We start from the raw sequence: 19,548 nt of genomic DNA on the forward strand, positions 1-19,548 counted from the left end.
ACTAGTTCCCGTGTGTGTCCTTTAATTGTCACAGTGGTACTTAATGTATTACTTAACCTTTGAGGGATAGAGAAATTGGATAGCAGCAGAAATAAGCAACACACTTAAGGACACAGCCAAAGATGCTAACATGGTATCTGTAAATTACAGTAATCTCCCTCTTATCCATAAATGATACATTTAAAGATTCCCACTGGGTACCCAAAACTGTAGATAGTGCTGAATTCCATAGACACTGCTTATTCGCATATGTACATCATGCCCATAACGAACTTCAGTTTTATAATTAGGCACAATAAGTGATTAACAACAATAAGTAATAATAAAATGCAACAAGTATAGCAATATATTACAATGAATATAGTATACACCTGGGTATATTTCTCTTCTTTGATATCTAACTGTAGTGACTCACTCTACTTATGGCTGTGTGATCAATCCCTCTGTGTTGAGACAAGCTGAAGATGAATGTTATAAGCACTGTGAAATACTATCAGACGACTGCTTAGGTAGTGTTTAAACACAAGCGCTCTAATACCATGAAAACCATATCAAGGCAGCCCTGAGTAATGGGCGGGCAGCGTACACAGTATAGACACAATGCAGAAAGAGGCTGCTCACGTCCTGAGTATGAGTCACCTGAGGGCATGGATTTCATGCTACACACAATGCTGCATGATTTTAAACTTGAGCTTTCTATTTAGTGTATTTGACTCATAGTTGACTGTAGTGTAAACTGTGGGTAGCAAAAAGAGGATGTTTTAAGCTACCTCAGCTTTCCACTTTAACTCATGGGCATCAGGACCACTGTGATCAGAGAGGGGCATACACACACACACACACACACACACACACACACACACACACAGCTGTCGAACTAAGGGTTGAAAGCCTCCTTCAGAGCCCACACTTAGAGTTCCAACTGCACTGTCTCAGCAGGCATCACTGGATTTGCTAATGAGCATGAGAGGTATTAGGAAGAATTTTTCAATGGAAACTGATGTCAAAGACAGGTTAGAAGTTGTCTTCAGGAATCTTTGCCCTATGGGCATAAGTGTCTGCACAGAGCCCTTTGTAACTGTTTTTGTACCTTGGACTCCCATTATGTCTGAGTTCTAGCCTTCAGAGCAGTCTACACACTGATCTTACTAGAACAGGGTTCTCAACCTCTGGGTCATGATCCCCTTGGGTGGGGGATCTAGTGACCCTTTCATGGGGTTTTGCCTAAGACCATTGAAAAACACAGATGCTTACACTATGATTCATAACAGTAGTGAAATTACAGTTATAAGGTAGCAACAAAAATAATTTTATGGTTGAGTGTCACCCCAACATGAGGAACTGTATCAAGGAGTCAAAGCATTAGGAAGGCTGAGAACCACTGCCCTTGAAGGTGAACAGGGACCTGCATCTAAAGTATTGCTGCCTCTGCCTCAGATAAGCTCATCAGAGTCACGAGTCAGTGTATTACAAAGTTTCTCATCTGTGGATCATGCAGAAAATATTTTTGCCTCACTCCAAGACCAAAAGAAGGGGCCTCTGGCACCTGCATTTCCCACACCCTCTTGTGTGTGTGTGTGTGTGTGTGTGTGTGTGTGTGTGTGTGTGGTGGTGGTGGTGGTGAGAGGTGAAGGACTTACTGCCTTAGCAATCTGTCTCCTGATCGAGCAGCTGAGACAGACAGTATGTCCTTTCTTACCTGTAAGAGTGGGGTGGGTCTGGTGACAGACAAAGGTTGGCAGGAGGGGGAGAAATGAGTTCATAATCTGCTTTCAGTGTCAGGTAGTGCGGAAGAAAGCCTACAACTGTCACCTATCTGTCATTACTGAAAACAATCTGTCCCTGTGGCCGTGAGGCATAAGTCAGCTGCACTGATGGGTCTGTCTGCCTCTGGAGTGTATGCTGGGTCCTCGGCACTCCCAGACCCAGGACCAGTAACTCAATGGTTATTTGTCAAACTCCGGAGGGATGCTCTACAGGAAATGTCATGGCGAGGGTTCTGTCCTTGGTGCTAGGCTGCTTCACATTTTTATCAACAATTTGAATGAAGACTCAGAATCACATTTATCAAAGTTGCAGGTGACAAATTCCAGGACTCGGGAAGGTCAAATGAGACAATGCAAGAGCAGTCATGTGATATTACAGTAAAGCTCAACCCACTGATGGGCATAACCCATTGTTTGAAGCAATCCATCAAAAAAAAAAAAAAAAAGTCCCTCCACCCCAAATTAAATATTATAAAAATAAGCTGAGATTCTAAATTTCAAGCATATATATGTGTGTGTATGTATATCATATATCTATACATATATCATATATCCATACATATATAGATAGATAAAAAAAATACCAGACTACAGATGGATCATGTAACCCAAAATGAAGGTGGGCAGGGCTACTCCTAATTCCTGATGCCTCTGAGCAGCAGCCCGCCATGCACATAAATTTGACCCTGGGATTTGCTACACTCACCCCCTGCATGTGATGACTACCCTGTCAGAGGTAGGGTCACCCCTAACTAATGAACAGGGAGAACCGAAAAAAGAGGAAGCCTTCCTAACCACTACCAGAGTTGGGGGTGTTCCCATCATCCCCTGCAAAGGCTCCCAACTTGCCAACCCCAACAGGGTGTTTGACTCAGACAAGACAGATAGGAAGTGAGTTGGCAAAGGCCTGCTACTTGATATTTTCTTAGCCGAAGATAAAAAGAGTTGGGAAGGAAAGGCTTGAAAATAGGTAAGCAGCCACCAAGGGCAGCTGTTTGTGCCCTCTAAGAAAGATCTCTTTATTTCCTGGATGTTTACAACCATCATACACACACACACACACACACACACACACACACACACACACACACACACATATATACACACACACACACACACACACATATATTTGTGTGTGTGTGTGTGTGTCTGTGTGTGTGTCTGTGTGTCTGTGTGTGTGTTTGATGTTTATAAAAGCTCAAAATTTTCTGGCTCAAGACAACAGGAAATCAGCCCAGTTTAGTGGTGTTTTCATGTTGGAAAGGAAGAACTAACAGCCCCACCCCCACCCCTGTACCCCCAAGGAGATACAGTAAGTGTGTGATCAAGCCCCAGCTCACTGGATGCCCACTCACCATCCACTGGGAAGTAAGGATGACTAATAGATTCATCACACTAGCACGCAGCTATCTCCACATGCAGATCCCCCTAGGAAACTGCTTCCCACTTCCTGTGTACACACTGTTTCCCGGGGGCCAGTGCCCTCTACCATCTGGCCACTCAAACACTCCTGTTAGTCAGGATTTAGCCATATGCTTATAATCCCAGAAACTCGGGAGGTTGAGACGGGAGGTTTACTGGGAGTTCAAGGACAGCCTGGGCTACATAGAAAAAATCCCATCTTAAAAATAAAAAAATAAAAGAATAAGCCAACAGAAAAAGATATTCCTCTTTTGAAGCTCAGAAAACACAGTGAGTATATTGTGGGGGGTGGGGGAGAGAGAGAGAGGGAGAGAGAGAGAGAGAGAGAGAGAGAGAGAGAGAGAGAGAGAGAGAAGAAAATCAAACATTATGTTGGGTCCAGCGAGAATTATAAATGTGTGTGTGAAGATGGTTGCTCTCAAGAAGTGTGCAATTAAGTAAATGGAAATACCCAAAATAAAGTCAATAAATTGCAATTTACCAGGAAACTCTTGGCAGGCTGACTTTGCAGAGAGTCTCTAAGTAAGCTACTGCTGCCACGGGGAAAAATAAATAAATAAAATAATAGGCCTGGACCCAGGAAATGGCTGGAATGTAAGAGCATTCAAACCCTTGGTTAGCCAGTTAAAGTCTTTTCCATGCCTGGCAGTATTTTAAAGTTTGCAAATATAAGTTTTAGGCGAAAATGCCATTCTTTCAAAACAATATGTGCTGGGGAAATTTTATTTGACAGTTGCAGAATTCATTTTCTATATTTGGCTGTGTGATATGCCTTACACTTTTACTCTGGCTCTCTTGAATGCACCAACACGGGCCCCCATCAAATTAAAACTAAGAGCGATTACATCACTGTAAATCCTAATGCAAATAAAATAGTATTTCACTGGATAATGACAGTCAGTAACATAAACACACTTTATACAAATTATTTAATGAGACCGTTTGTAAGTATTTGCCAAGAAAGGCCAGTCTTGCTTAAGTCCTGGAAGGAGGAATGGAAATGAGGAGGACTGAGTAAGGAGCTAACACTGAGAAGGCTGGGATCAACAAAACTAGCTCTCTTCACTTCCAACCAACACAGTCTGAGACTCAGTGTCAGCCCAGAGTCTCCATCCGATTTGACACGATGTACATGGTTGGCACACTGGATCCAGACCATTAAATGTCTCATGTTGAGTCTTCTCCTTTCCCCAGATGACCAGTTTCCCCTCTGAGGATGTCCAGTTACACATTAGTTAATGAGAAGCTTCCAAAAAGAAGTATAAGAAGGCAATGTAAGAAAAGAGGGAACTGTGGAGATCCGTACCTTTGTTAGGGTTTGGAGAGAGCTGTAGGTGGGACTCAGATGCCCACTTCTAGAGGCATAAGAGCCGTCTAGAGTTCCCCAGGAGAGCTGGGTGTGTCCACTGCTTTCCTTCTATTCTGACCACAAGCATTGCGATTATGTTACTTCCCTTCTCAGGGTCTCAAGCCCTACTCTTTGCCCCCTAGAAAGGAAAGCGTGTGCTACCAGATAAACCAGAGAAACCAATGATTTTTCCAAGGACCGAAGTGCAGCCACATCACACACAAAATACTGAGAACAGTTAAGCATGCACAAAACTGGTTACAGAGGCGTGAGTAGATAGGACCAGAAATCCTGTTGCTTCTGTGGACCTGTTGAAAGGGGAGTACCCCAAAACTCTGCCTGCACCCCTACCCCAGATCCTATCCCAGCTCCATTCCAGGAGGAAGCCCATAGGTCAGCCATGTTTAGTATCAACTAAGATGACCAGAAGTAATCTAGCAGATAGTAGATCCTTCATCCTCTCTTCAGCTGCATTGTAATTCTGCAGCTACAGGCGACCTCTGGGCTGAACTCTTGGAAGCCTGGCTCTAAAGAATTGTTTTGAACAGTGGTTGTGCTAATCGGGCACCCTGCTCTGAGCCCTTCACTTCTCACCTAAGACTGATCAATCATCTTCCACGGAGGCACAGGGGACTCGAAAAGTTTGGTATTTTTCTTCTCTGAACTCCACTCAAAGCAAATGACATGCTCTCTCCAGTTCCTACGCTGAGCCCTCAGAATGAACACACACAGAATCAGAATCTCACCGGCAGCCCTTTTTTTTATCTCCTGCAGAGAATAGGGACCACAGAATGGAACCCTTCCTGTAGAATGCTGAGCACATGACAGGGAACAAACACTGTTTTAATACCTACTAGGCACCAAGCTCTCCTTGGCATATTAATTCAAGTGCCTTCACTATACCAGTGTGAAGCAAGAGCACAGAGGGGGTGTAGCTCCTGAGCTCCTTGAATGGGAACTGGCCTGCCTAAAAGGCATTTTAGCAATAAAAAAATGTTCTTTAACACTCTAGAACAAGCCAGACCTATCCTGTCACTTTGACTATGCAGACTTGCTTCTACTGTTTAGTGGTGGTTCCAATGATTTGCAACCCAGCCCTACCAATAGCAGCTTGAGGAGTTTCCCCCTTAGGGTCCACCATTTAGTTAAAGCTGGATCATGGACTCCCTGTAGAAGGGAATTTTAGGACAGGCCAGAGTGAAACAAAGTTGAGTAGCTTTATTAAGGTAAGTGTGAAGGTTAGAGAATGAGGGAGATGCTTAAGAAAAGGAGGGTACCTGGAGAGGAAAGGGCTGATTTGGCTCACACTTGCACATCACTGTTAGCATCAAAGGAAGTCAGCACAGAAACTCAAGCAGGGAGGAACCTGAAGGCAAGAGTGGATGGAGACTCCATGCCTCCATTAGCTGCTGCTGACAGGCTTGCTCAGCCTGCTTTCTTATAGAACCCAGGGCAACCAGCCCAGGCAGGGGTGGCCCTACCCACAACAGAATGGGTCGTCTTCCATCAATCACAATTATGCTAAGTAAGAAAACGTAGGCCTGCCTGCAGCCTGATCTTATGAATCTTGTGTGTGTGTGTGTGTGTGTGTGTGTGTGTGTGTGTGTACATAATCTTGTGGCTTTCTAAGCTACATTCTTACATAATTTACAATAAAATTTAAAGCCAAGTTTAAAAGTTAAATGAAAATATATGAACTAGTTTAGTTAAAATATAGGAACTGGCTTAGTTATTTCTCCAAACGTAAGGAATTTGATCTTGTAAGTGAAATCATACGAGACGTTACAAGGTGCATCATTTGAATTTTGGAATGAGAGTGGACTGTTGGCAAGACTAAGCTCAGGGCCACAAACACTCTGGACATAAGTGTAGTCTGTGGCTTTTAACATTCTTATTGGAGATATCTTTAGGAAAACACACATTTTCTAAGTAGTGTTGAAATGCCCTGACTCTCAGCAGGAAAGGCAAACTAGACCCAGGATGAGAGACTTCTTCCTCGTCACATACCCCTCTAATTTACCCTGTCTTGATCATGCTTCACTATCACCCAGGAGGTTGGACTAGACAGACAAGCCATTATTCCTGAGGGGCAAGGTCAAAATCTGTTTGTCATCTCTTAGGTCAATGAAACTTCTTTGACTAGACCATAGTGCTTGGAATGTAGACTCACAGCAATGGGGGAGGTGGGTGTATACCAAGAAACAGAACAAGAAAATGAGCAGAACAAAGACCTGTCATTCTCCATTGTCATCTTCCCTCCAAGCCTGCTCTTTAATCCTGTGGGTACTGCTCAACCTCCCAGGACTGTCATTTTTTTTCTACAGAAAAATAGTGGGACTCTCCTCAAGCTAGGTGGGTGCCTGGAGAACTGTTAGAAGCATCTCAAGTAAAGTGCTCGAGACAGCATGTTTAACTCAAAACATGAATCATTCGAAAAATGTACAAACCCATGCATCATCTTCCTAGCTTTCCAAGCTGCTTCCAGACCCCAAAGTGAGCTCTTAAAGTCCACAGTCACACAGGTAAAAACAAGCCCAGCACGGGTAGGCAGAAGACGTTCATATCCACGGGTCCTGGTCACCTCCACCCTCACCCAGCCCTGCCCCAATCTAGAAATCTCAGCTCTATAAAGGATCTCACTTGACACCAGCTGTTCAAGCGAGACAGCTATAAGGGATCCCCAACTCTCCTTCTCTTGTTCTTCTCCTCTTTGCCACCGTGGCTACCATCACTAACTTGACCTCCTCACACCTCTCTCTTATGTGGTTCACTAACTTTGACCAGCTCCTGCTCAGGTCTCCCCTGAGTTACTAGAGCACCATGACTTCAAGCCATTCTCTACATCGTCCCCATTGAGACCTTTCTCCAGGAGAATCTGATCATATTGGTTCTCTTCCTTGGGTTGTCCCCCAAAGCTTGACCCTTTGCATACAGGGAAAAGCCCTCCCTGGGACATTTATGCAGGTCTTGGCCTAGCTTCTCCCCACTCCTTCCCACTTTGCCCTGAACTGTTTCATAGGACCCCAGGGCTGCACTCTCACATCCTCTCCCTGCCTCCCTATGCTGTTCCGCCCACCTCAGGCCTCCCTTTGTATGCTCACCGCTCTACTGTCCCTTCAAGACTCAGTTTAGCATCTCCTCTGGCAGAGGGTATTCTCTACATCCTCCTCATTTCTATGATCACGTTCTGCCCGCATCCTTCCCACAATCCGTCTAGATTCTGTTCACACTGTGCTATATCCATAATACGCTGTTCCCTAGAGACGTGGGAAAAGCCCTTTCCTGTGCAACCAATTCTTCCACAGTTTCTAGCACATAGTAGGCACTCAGCAGATCCTGGCTGAATGAATGGCTCATAGGATAGGTGGGAACATTTCCTATAACAGCATAGCAAAGTTCTCCAGCTAAAATAGCAACACACATTGGGATGGGATGCACTGAGAAGTGAGATTGTAGGGAAACCTTGTCCCTTTCCTTCTCCAAAGTGCCCAGCTCAAGCTCCAGTGATCATGACTGACATTAGATACAACTCTCTGACCCACCCTGCCCAGACCCCTGTTTCTGATGCTAACCCATCCAGTCCTGCTTTCTCCTGCTGTCTCAACTGCACTGTTCTTTCTGGCCCCAGGCAAATGGGTTTGTTTAATCCTTTATAGCTCTTTACCAGATCAGCAAATGGAAGACTTCATGTAATCTCACCAGGAATCATGGCGAGAAGTCTAATTCTACCACTCTTTCTTGATTTTCTCTTGACCTTGTGTATAAAGAGATCCTGCTTCCTGAAGTCGGGCCTTTAATATGCATGACCATATTCATCCTCCTGGGCTTCAGGTGAGGGGCAGAAGGGCTTGTTCCTGGCTTTAAAGAGACAGAAAGAGAGGTGTCGCCCAGGTAGAACTGACTGGAGAATACTCAGTAACATCGGTTTAGAAAGTAGGCCTCCCTATTCCCTGACCAGCACATAATTCTTCTTCAATTGCTCTGAAAATGGAAAACACAGGATTATTTTGCAGGAGAGCAAAAAAAAAAAAAATCAGCCTGAAGTAACTGTAGCCACATTTCTGACAAGCTCCAGTCAGAGGACCTTGTAACTTACGTAAATGACTTCTTATTATACCACAACTGACACCAGCAACATGGCAGTCTGCTGCTCCCTCGGACTGTTTGTTCTCTTTGTTGATTGTCTGTGTGAATCTCCCAGAAAGAAGACTCAAATATGTCCCAATCAGGAAAACAAGACACATGACACCATCCTCAGCCCCGGATTCCCCTTCTGTATGACTTGGCATGGGCAGGGCCAAAGAAACTGATGAATGATCCCCCTGTGAGCCTAAGCCCCTCTCCCATCTGCTATGTCCCTGCAAATAGGATTCCTACTTCAAGGAGAGAGAGAGAGAGAGAGAGAGAAAGCGCCAACAGTTTATAACAAAAAAATGAAGTGGCAATTTCCCAACATGACTAGGAATCAATACAAGCTGTTCTTAGGGTTTTTCCCTCAAAGGATGGCTGCCATGCTTCTCCTAGGTCGAGAGCAACAGAGCTCCGGCGCTTGACTTACAACTGCTTCATCAGAGCAAGATAGTTTAAATTTAAAACTCACCGCAGTTGGGTTTGAACTCAGCTGGGACTTGATTTACTGCTAATTCATTTCCCCGATTCCTATAATTCTAAACTCAGTCACCAAACAGTTTAACGCTGATAGAATCACTGGTGTGGTGCGTTATGAATGGGTCTCAGGGGAGTTCTGTTGCGGTGTGTGTATGTGTTAGCAACTGTTATTCGCTCTGGAACTAGATACAGACTGGGAGTACTGCAGGCCCAACAATTGGGCAAGTGGCTTGTTAGTTGATGTCCCTGGCCAAACACCACTGGAAGGGTACCTTTGTGAATGCAAAACACAACTCTCCCTCCCAAGGCTAAAAGAGATACTTTACACCGACCCACATATGAGTGTGGTCTGGAAACACAGGTTTGCATGGCCTCGGTTGACATGGTCTATCATGGAAATGGTTACATGAACTGGTATGAACACAGATCAAAAGGCAGTCATGAATCAGAGCTTTCATCAACTACAATTGAGACCACCGGCAGGTGGGATACAGCAACGTGGGAGGAACTCTACTATAGGTTTTAAATGCTATCTGATGACATCCTTAGCTTTGGGGCTGATGGAAGCTAATGGTTTACTAAGAATATATTCTGAATGTTTTTACTTGTTAGTCAGAAGGATGGTAAGTCAGATAGAGGGGTGGGCAGTAAATATCTAAAGATAAACCAAGATGATTTGGGTTCTCTAACTGCAATGTTCTGACTCTCTGAAATCATCATGTTCTCACCAGTCAAACTATAAAATCTCCAGGGACTTCAGTTCACGCCCCCCCTCCCTGTCATGTGTACTTGTGTGCACATGTATACACACACCATTTACCTACGTAAGATGAATAACAGGTGAAAAATGACTTCTATAGGAAATACAACCTCTGGGTCACTTTCATGGTTAAAGCCACAAAAATTACAGTCCAATCACAAACCTTCATTCCCCTTGAGGATGACCAAGGCTCCCCAACATATCCCAGGAGAAAACTGCTTTCAACTATTCACAATTTAGAGATGTGTGCCTTAATGCAAGCCTCATTTGTTAGTAAAGGCCATTTCTCTTTGCCAGCTATACAAATGAAGGTCTGTTTTCCTTAAGTGCAGCTGGGGTTGAGGGAGATGGAAAAGGTAAACGTCATTACTCACACGCTTTGCAGACATCCACCTTGATCAATGAGGTGCAACAGGAGAGTACCACTTGTTGGACACAAGCCCATCATCTGCCAGGGCTGCTTTCCCACTTCTGAAAACAATCCCTGCACAAGTGGGCACCTGCCTACAGACCATGGTCATGCTCACAAAAGTTAGTTCTCCAAATATCTGTTCATTTCGAGCCTCTCAAAAGCAAATGACAGGAACAAGAGGTGGGTGGCATCTCTGACATCTGGACTTCACTAGTCTTTACTTTTCCAATACAGTAGATTCCTCTTGCTAATATGGTCCCCTCCAAGATGACCTTGAACTTACAAGTGTTCCATTTAGGAGACAGCATCTCCTAAAATGTTGCCTCTGCCACTGCCTCCCCTTCATTGTCATAATCCTCCTCCTCATCATCATCATCATTATCATCATCATCATCTTTCTCTCCAATTCCTCTAGTTATGGAACAAGGCCTGCATCTTTCACATGCTAAGCAAACACTGAAGTACATGCCCATCCCAAAAATGTTTGCTATCCAATGAAACCCTCATTCCAGGAGATGTCAGCAGGTTGAAATACATCCACACAAAGCCTCTGCCAAAGAAACTAGAAAACATTTGGTTAACAATACAGGTTTCTCCTTTACCTTTAATATACTTGCTATGCATCTCTAGATAGAGAGGACACAAGAGAAGGTATCTGCAGAACATGATTGGCCGTGTACTTATTTCACTGACACATGAAGAGAGGACAGCCAGTGGACTAGTCTTTAGAAGGCTCTGGGTAAAATAGCTTGGCCATCCCTCTCTGTCTATCAGCCTCTAACCCATAGTGAGTTTCACACAAAGAGTAATACTTTGATTCCATGCCCATCAACATGAAGAACCCACCTCACCCTATCTATCCTCATTCTATGCGTTCAGCAAATACTTACTGATCACCTAAAGAGGATACTCTGGGTTGGGCTGAGTATAAGAGAAGTATTAAATGGTTCCTTTCAATCTAGGACATAAGAAATCTAGTCATCCCTTGGCATCCGCAAGTAGTTGGTTCAAGGACAACCCCACACTTCATGGATAAAATCCTCAGCGGATACTCAAGACTACAGAGTGATGTAATACTTGCATACATGCAGCATAGGCCTATAGCCCTATATACTTTAAATCATCTCTTGATCACTTTGAACACCAATACAATGGGAAGGCCACATAGATGGTTGCTATGCTGCATTGTGTAGGAAATAATAAGAAGGAAAAGAGTCTGTTCGCCTAACTGCAGCAATACAATTGTTTTTAATATTTTCAATGCACAGTTAGTTGAAACCACAGATGTGGAACCCATGGATACAGAGAGCAGGTTGTACATGATTTCAATTGTCACACTGCCCTTGCTGGCAACAGCTTCTTTGTCATTGTGGGAGAGAACGAATGGAGTTCCTGATTGCACAAGATGTGCTTTCAAGCAGGGGTGGAGCACAGCCCTCAGGCAGGCCACTCTGAAGACCCTAGTCTGTGCCAGTGAGTTGTTCACAGCAGTCCGTAGATAAAGGCAAGAGCATTTAGGGGAGGAAGACGGGTCAGCCTCTAATGGGGAAGAGAGCTGAGAGAGAGGTCACAAGCACTGTGTGATCACTGAGCCTCTGCCCAGCTTGACCTCAGAAGAGCTTCAAAGTGCAAGAGTTAAAAAAATAAAAAATAAAATAAAATAAACATCAGAGAGGACAGAGCTGACTAGTGGCGACAACTTAAAGAAATAGGTTATGCAGAAATACCCTCAATTGTACCACACGTCAATACTCACCACAGTACTCAAATCTAAGAGGGAAGACAGGTCATTTGTTTCTATCCTGGCCTTCCTAGCAGCTGTGCCATCAGCTCACATGAGCAGAAGTGCCTGTGATCCCCACATCCCACTGAAGAAGGCACTCCTGGGGCTAATATATCTCAACATCAGGGAAAGGTATTGATACTTGTCCAGTATCTCCTCTTATCGTTAATATGACCAACTCGATAATTTTATCAGTGTTATCTAATTATAAGTCATAAAATGATTTCACTGACAAGAGCAAAAACAATGTAGCAATAGCCCTAAGGAATACCAGCATTCATTCTTAATGTGGCTTCAGCTAGGAGTGGTGCTAGGTCCCACAGTGTGGTTGGCTAAGGCTGCCACAGCCCTCTGAATTTGGAGAGTTCTTTACAGAAGACTCATCTGATACATTTTCCCATATATGTCCTATCCCACAGTTTCCAGCTTCAGCCATTCTGTCCCGATCTCCCTACCCCTGTCCATGTGACAACTCATGCCAACCTTCTTATCCTAAAGGTATCACTGGCTTTTTTCCCTTTGGAACAAAGGTCGGGTTCTATTGTCAGACACAGCAGGAGGAACCACAGAGGTCCAGCTCCTGGGCCTGACCATCCCTTAATAAAGTGATGTCTCATCAGCTTCAGGGGAAGCTAGGCTGAGATCAGGGGTGAGGGACAACAGGCTAGGGGGCAAATCCAAGCATCCCCATTTTTAACCAGAACAATACTGTTTGTGCTTCTCCTGGGCACTATGGTTTTATATAAAATTTCAGTTGAACAAGGAGTTCCTCTACTTTATATTAAATATTTTTAAAATTACCATTCTAGAACAACCCCCTAATTTTGTAACTGGTAGCACTGAACATAAGCTGGTCTCTCCAAATGTCCCTTTTCTGGTAGATGATCAAGCTGAGATTTACATTTTGCTATATCCAAAGCCTATTTTTCCTATAACACCAGTGGCTTTTAAGCAAAAAGAACACATAGGGGTCATTTATGAATCTACATGTCCACATGCCTGAGAAATCCTGCTGCCTTGGAAGGACAAAGGGAAGGGCAGGTATGGGGATATCTCAGCAGATGCTGAGGCCACAGATACAGTTCTGAGGACCTGGAGACCTCACAGTCACCAGAACCCAAGACTTGGTTATAAAAGTTCAGCTGAAACTATTTATTTAATAAAAAGGACACAAGAAAACATAGGCTACAGAAATGGCTTAGTCAGTAAAGTGCTCACATGCAAGCATAAAGACCTGAGTTCAATCTCCAGTACCCACATAAAGAAGCCAGACATAGCAACATGCGCTGTGATCTCAGGACTAGGGCTGCAGACAGGAAGTTCCTGTGGCTTGCTGGGTAGCTAGTCCCACCAAATTGGAAAGGTCAAGGTTCAGTGAGAGACCCTGTCTCAAAAAAAAAAAAAAAAATGTAAGATCACAGAGATCCACTGAAGAAGATCCTCAGGGTTAACCTCTGGCTTCCACATATACAAGCAGATACATAAACATACATATGAACATGTATATGTGTATATGTTTATAGACACACATACACAAAAAACATGTAGACATTCATATGTACACACATGACAGTGTTTATATTGATGGATTCCAGGGCTACACCACAGTGGGACATGCCGGTATGTTAAAGTCTCTAAGACATCCTACAGCAGGAATCATCTCGTTTTATACCTCGTGTCTCCAACTACTAGACTTAGCAAGTTTTGGTTCATTAAAGCATCTATCCACACATCCACAGAATTGACTTTGGGAATATCTGCTCTCTTGTTGGTATTACCTTCCAGAAGCAAGACTGAGATGAAGAGTGAGAAAAAGAACCTCCTGCCATCTGCCATGTTGACATGCCACGTGGACTGGTTCAATAGAACCAGTCCAGTGCCTGGTACCCAAATGAAGAAAAACAACCCACCAATTCTGCTTTGCTTACTTTCCCCCCTCATGGCCTCTGAGCCGAACTCAAGAGTGAGTTTGTTCACCTTCTGGTTCTGGGATCTTCCCTGGACCGCGGGAAGTGAGTCTGGTTCTTACAAGGGTTTCATGGGCCAGTCCGCCCGGAAGTGCTGGTCTGCAGCGATGAGCAGGAAAGATTTACAATTGCTGTACTTTCAGTGACCAGGCTTCAATGGCTCCTTTCCTCCTGCTTCATAATGAAAGACTTTTTCTTGTGAGAACTGGGGAATTGACTGTGCTTAGGCTGGGGTCGGCACATTGACTGTGGAGACAAGATCCTCTTAGCTAGTGATGTGTTTTGTGTTGGAGTGACAAAACATCCTAAAATCCAATTTGCTGTTACGAATCCTGGTTCATGGGGAAGCCACCGTGGAGGGGAGTGGATATTCCAGCTTATAGCCCCAGGCTCCTAGGGTGCTTCTGAACTCACGGGCACCTGTTGGCTTAAATATGAGTCCTTTCTGTCTCCCCACTCTGGTCCCAGAGTGAAAAATTCTAAGCATCTTCTAGACACCCCGAATTTATCAGAAGTTTCTACACTGCACATTGCGGGGGGGGGGGGCGCTGGGAGGGGGAAAGCAAATTACATCATGCATGGAATAAAAGTTTAGTTAGAAGGACTCCACAACCACTCTCTTTTCGGTGCCCAAGAGTCTACACACCAGAGAGGCCAAGTCTGCAGAGTTCTGACTTTGGGGTGGGATGTACCCACCATGGTACCTAGCTTCCCAGGGCCCTATTGTATATCTATTAATATCTTAATATGATTCCTAGTGTCTCCACTCATCCTGTGCCCTCTCCACTTTCTTCTTCCTTTTCTTCCTCCTCCTCTTCTTCCTCTTCCTCCTCTTCTTCTTCCTCGACTTCTTCTCTATTCTAAATTCCAAATTGCATTACAGCTATAGGATTACCCTCCCTATGCAGGCCATTGGCACAAACCTCCACCTACGATTACATGATATTTTCCTGCTTAGGTCCTAAGCTTAGATCCTGAGAGCCAATGAATGAATGAAAGAACAACTACAGAGCACCACCTGTGAGCAGTGTCATCGCCTGAATCCAGGCCTTAGAGTGAACTGGCCATCTGTTGCCTAGCAACCTGGGGCCTCAGGCATCTTTAACTGTCATCTCAGCCTAAGTTCTTATGCCATCAAAATGGCAATCCGCAATCCCCACCTTACAGGCTACTTTCAGCATTCAGTGGGAGAGTGTCATTTCCACAATACCAGCAATTTGAAAAACTCACTAGAAAGAGCCAGACCCCAACCATCCCTGGAGATTCCCCAAATCCAAAGCAAAGGCAGAGACTTCATTCATTCCCTTAGCCACACCTTTTGTGTTTTCTACAAAGGAAAAATAGAAATTTCCAAATAAAGTAACAGTCAACCTGAATGGTCTGCTAGAAAGAGCCCATGAAACTTTCTACTCTACCATCAGCCAAGGGTAAGACTCTATCCCCTTAACTAATAGGGAAGTTGAAGCTCAAAGAATAGGAAATTTTGCTTGGGGTCAGAGATAATCCAAAGGAGAAGGTACAACTCTCACTACACTCCCCCACTCACTTAGCAAGGGGAGGAAACATACTGAGTACCTCTACCCTCGCAGCCAGGTCAGACTGCTTAGCACTGAGACTTGCTTCCACCACTTGGTGGCTGTGTGACTGGGAACAAAGTCCTTAACCTCCCTCATCTCAGTTCCTTCAGGGGGATATAGGGACTACAGTAGCCACTGCCTCTTAGGGTGCTCATGGGAATTAAAGGAGCAACCCCATCTAGAGCACTTCAGGGGGATATAGGGACTACAGTAGCCACTGCCTCTTAGGGTGCTCATGGGAATTAAAGGAGCAACCCCATCTAGAGCACTCAAATCATTTGAGTTCAAAGGAAGTGCTGCACAAACGCTTCACAAATAATTAGTATTATTTTCTGTTCCTGAATTTTCATAAGGGCTCTAACCAAAACTACTATTCTCACAACTGCTTCCCTGAGGACGCTGATGCTGCATGATCATAGGACAGGGCTCTCACTCAGGACTTTCTAGAAGCTATTCTGTTTCTGTGGAGAAGCAGCCTCCTTCTTCTGGACCTGGCCTCCAGTGGGGAATCTGGACCCCTGCTTGCCTTCCCTTTTCAGATCCACCTCTTCCCACTTAGCGGCAGAGCCAGCTCCAGTCTCCTTGCTGGCTCCACCTTCCTGTCACAACTAGAATGTCTGCAGTCTGGGAAGCGAGGGTGGGAGGGAAACCCAGAGTAAGTCAGGACAGTGAGAGGGGATCAGGTGGGTGTTAGGGGAGGGAAGAGCAAGGACTAGCCTTTACAGAGACAGTGTCTGCGGGGCTCTGTGTGGACCAAGCATTGCTCATTGGAGCCTCTAGGGCAATTACCCTTATCATGTGCATCTCCCAAACAGCCCTTTGATTTATTAGCACGATGTCTTTTTTAAATACCGCTCTTAAATATAAATAACATTTAATCATCCAGCTGTCATTAAATTCATGTTATATTGATTTCATGGGGTGCTGCACATCTGAGGACAAATGGGCTGGTGGATACAAACACAAAGCTGAAAGGTGGATTCACAAGCTCATGGAGAGGGAGGAACAGGCTTTGAACGAGGAAAGGGGGTGTCAAGGGAAAGAAATGAACCCTGAACAGTTGCCCAGGGTCTGAACTGGTTTCCCATCAGGGAGCCCTGGACACAAATAAAGAGGAAAGGAGAGGGTGACACTCTGGGCACAGAGTAATCAAAGCCAAGATCACATCACAGTAGGTTCACAGCATCCACCCCATCACAGTCAAAGAGCCACTCCAACAGGTCTCCACTGTGCATTGTCTGTACAGTGCCTTCTCTGGTAAGACTGGGCTAAAGCTGCTAAGAAATGCCCCCTAGCTGGCTGGGAGGAGAGACGCTTGCTATAATTTCTTTCCATCAAAGCCCAGTAATACCTAGGAGCTCAGAGCAGTTACTAACCCAACCCCCTGAGCTCTCTCCCCAAGGTAGGAATGCTACCACCCCAGGAGCCCCCCACCCCCACTTAATTGCCAGCATCCCTCCTTGTGATTAAAAGGATCTGTAGGCCAAGTGTAGGCAGATTCTGCCATGCAGATTTGCCTGTCTGCAGGGAGCAGAGCTGAAGCAGGAGAATAGAGACAGGGAAGGAGAGCGGAGCGAATTGGCTGCCTAGGAGCAAAATTCCTCCCTAAAACATTTTCGGAGGGGGGAGGGGCCATGCAGGATTTAGTGAAGAAGCAGATCAGATCATGGGTGATCCAGGCCTGGTGTTCGCAGGCATGCTTCCAGAACAATCTCCAGCTTAATGAGGTTGATCGAAAAGAAGCATTTGTGCCTGGGCCTTTTCTAAACCATGCAACTGAGTGCCCTCCGGTGCAGACCAGAGAACTTAAAGGCCCACAGAAGAATGGTGGAGCAGTGATACTGTAGTATACGGTATACTCCAGGGATGGGCAAAAGAGCCAGGAAATGAAAACAAAACATACAAACGTACACAGATGTTAATTACCGTCGATCTTTTCCCAGAAACCAATAGCAAGTGCAGAAAGTGTGCAGATTCTTTTGAGCTCCAGTGCTTAGCTTATAACCAGCATAATGACAGTTGTCTTTGCATTAGAATGACAGATAGATCCTGAGGCTGCAAAATGTATGAAAAAGGAAAGAGGGAGGCAGAGAAAGAAACAGAAGTCTGTTGTGGGATGATCTGCACCCTAGCTTCCTGCCCTCACAGGCAGGTGGGGGGATGCCTCTCTGAGAGATACTCCCCGTCACTGTAATTCACTGTCTGTTACAAACCATGTGCCACAGCCATATGTATGTGTACACGGGTCCTTCCCAGCCACACACTCCAAGTATGGGCATGCCAAAATGTGCCAATGTCTGTCACAGCCCAGAAGTCAGAAGTGGACACCCCCTGTCACCTGAGCTTGTACAAGCTGACTGCACTTGGCAAGGCTCTAAGAATGCAAGTGTATAGCTAGATGTGTACATACTCACCATTCTTAAAAAGAAAATAGTGTCTCTTTGCGATCTGGGTTCTCCCCATTGTGGAGAGCTTTCCTTTATTCTGGCTTATACCTTTTTCAATCAATCAAAGGGCAGCTTACACCACACACAACAGGAATTCTGCTTCTCTCCCGGGGGGGGGGGGCATCTGCTCTTCCACATAGGCCTAACCAAAGACTTTGGCCAGGTGTGTGTGGGGTGGGGTGGGAGGGAGTTCTACTCGTTTATAAAGAGGATAGAAACAATTTCCATTTTTGCCAGGATGACAAAAACAAACAAGCAACAACAAAATACACAAAGGGACAGCTATAGAAACATAGAAACTTGTTATATATGTATTCAAGCCTAAAATAATGATTTATTTGATTCTTCCATTCTTCTCCTTGCAATAATTGAGCCCCAAAAGAAGTCTGTCTGATACTCTAATAGGGGAGCCATAAAAAAAGCCCTTTGGAACTTCAACACACACACACACACACACACACACACACTCCCATCCATTCTAGGAACTTTCAAAATGAGCAGGCTCTGAAACTGGGGCGGTGGAGGCAGGGAACTCTGGGGAAGTACAACTTGAACCATTGGTTTCTGGAGGGCAGTCCTGCATTCAGAGGATCTAGACTCTGGGTTACACTAGTAGCCTAAGGTACCTAGAATACACTAATAGACCAAATACCTTATAAAGTGGATATCGTCTTCACAGTCCTTTCTCCATTAGTCTAAATCCATCTCTACTCTCCCTCCTACTTCTCAGACACACACCCCAAAAGACATGTGACAGGTGTTAACTAAAGGCGCAGGGGGGAGTTGCCTCACATACACACAGAAGGATAAGGAAGTGAGGGGTTGGCCGCAAACATGTGTCCCTTAAGCCCTGTCTCCTTGTTGTCTACCGGTGACTGGCAACATGAATAAGGTCTGATCCTCCTTAAAGGACCGCAGCATCCTCCCTAGACAAGGAACACTCCTCTAGCTTTGATGTTAAAGCCCCTCCCTGACTGAAATCCCGGCGCATTCCGGGGAAGCAGTGCCACGCTTCGGAAAGGCGTGTGTGCTGCCTTTACTGGGGAATCGCAGAGTCTGTTCCATATGCGCCGCCCTACAGAACTGCAGCCCCAGTTGCCTATGTGGCCTCCTCCCAGGCACCGGATCACCAAGATCTCCAGTTCTCTGCCCTTTAAATATCTCTCTGCCTTTCTCCTATTTAAAAGCAAAAAATCTCCGGGTGTCCAAAAAGCTAAGGGGCACAATTGCACTGGGCGGGTCTCATAAGACCTCCCATGACTTCTCCTGTCTTATAAAAACCAGTTAGGAAATGAAAGGAGCTAGAAACAGCAAAATCGTTCCCTCATCCTACCAGGCTGGATAGGAGAGTCAGTCATTTACTGAATCCCACCCTGAAAGTCCTGGGGAAGAGAAGTCTAGGTCCGGAGAGGAGAAGAACACGGGAAATCCCTGCTCCGGCTGCGATGCACCTACGCG

General features: G+C 45.0%; 1 protein-coding gene across 1 annotated transcript in view; it reads right to left on the bottom strand.

The window, feature by feature from the left end:
• Plxna4 (plexin A4) overlaps window positions 1-19,548 on the bottom strand; it is a 443,650-nt gene that overhangs the window by 422,972 nt on the left and 1,130 nt on the right. The window lies entirely within an intron of this gene.

Source organism: Mus musculus, chromosome 6 (genome assembly GCF_000001635.26).
Source record: "Mus musculus strain C57BL/6J chromosome 6, GRCm38.p6 C57BL/6J".
Taxonomy (NCBI): Eukaryota; Metazoa; Chordata; class Mammalia; order Rodentia; family Muridae; genus Mus; species Mus musculus.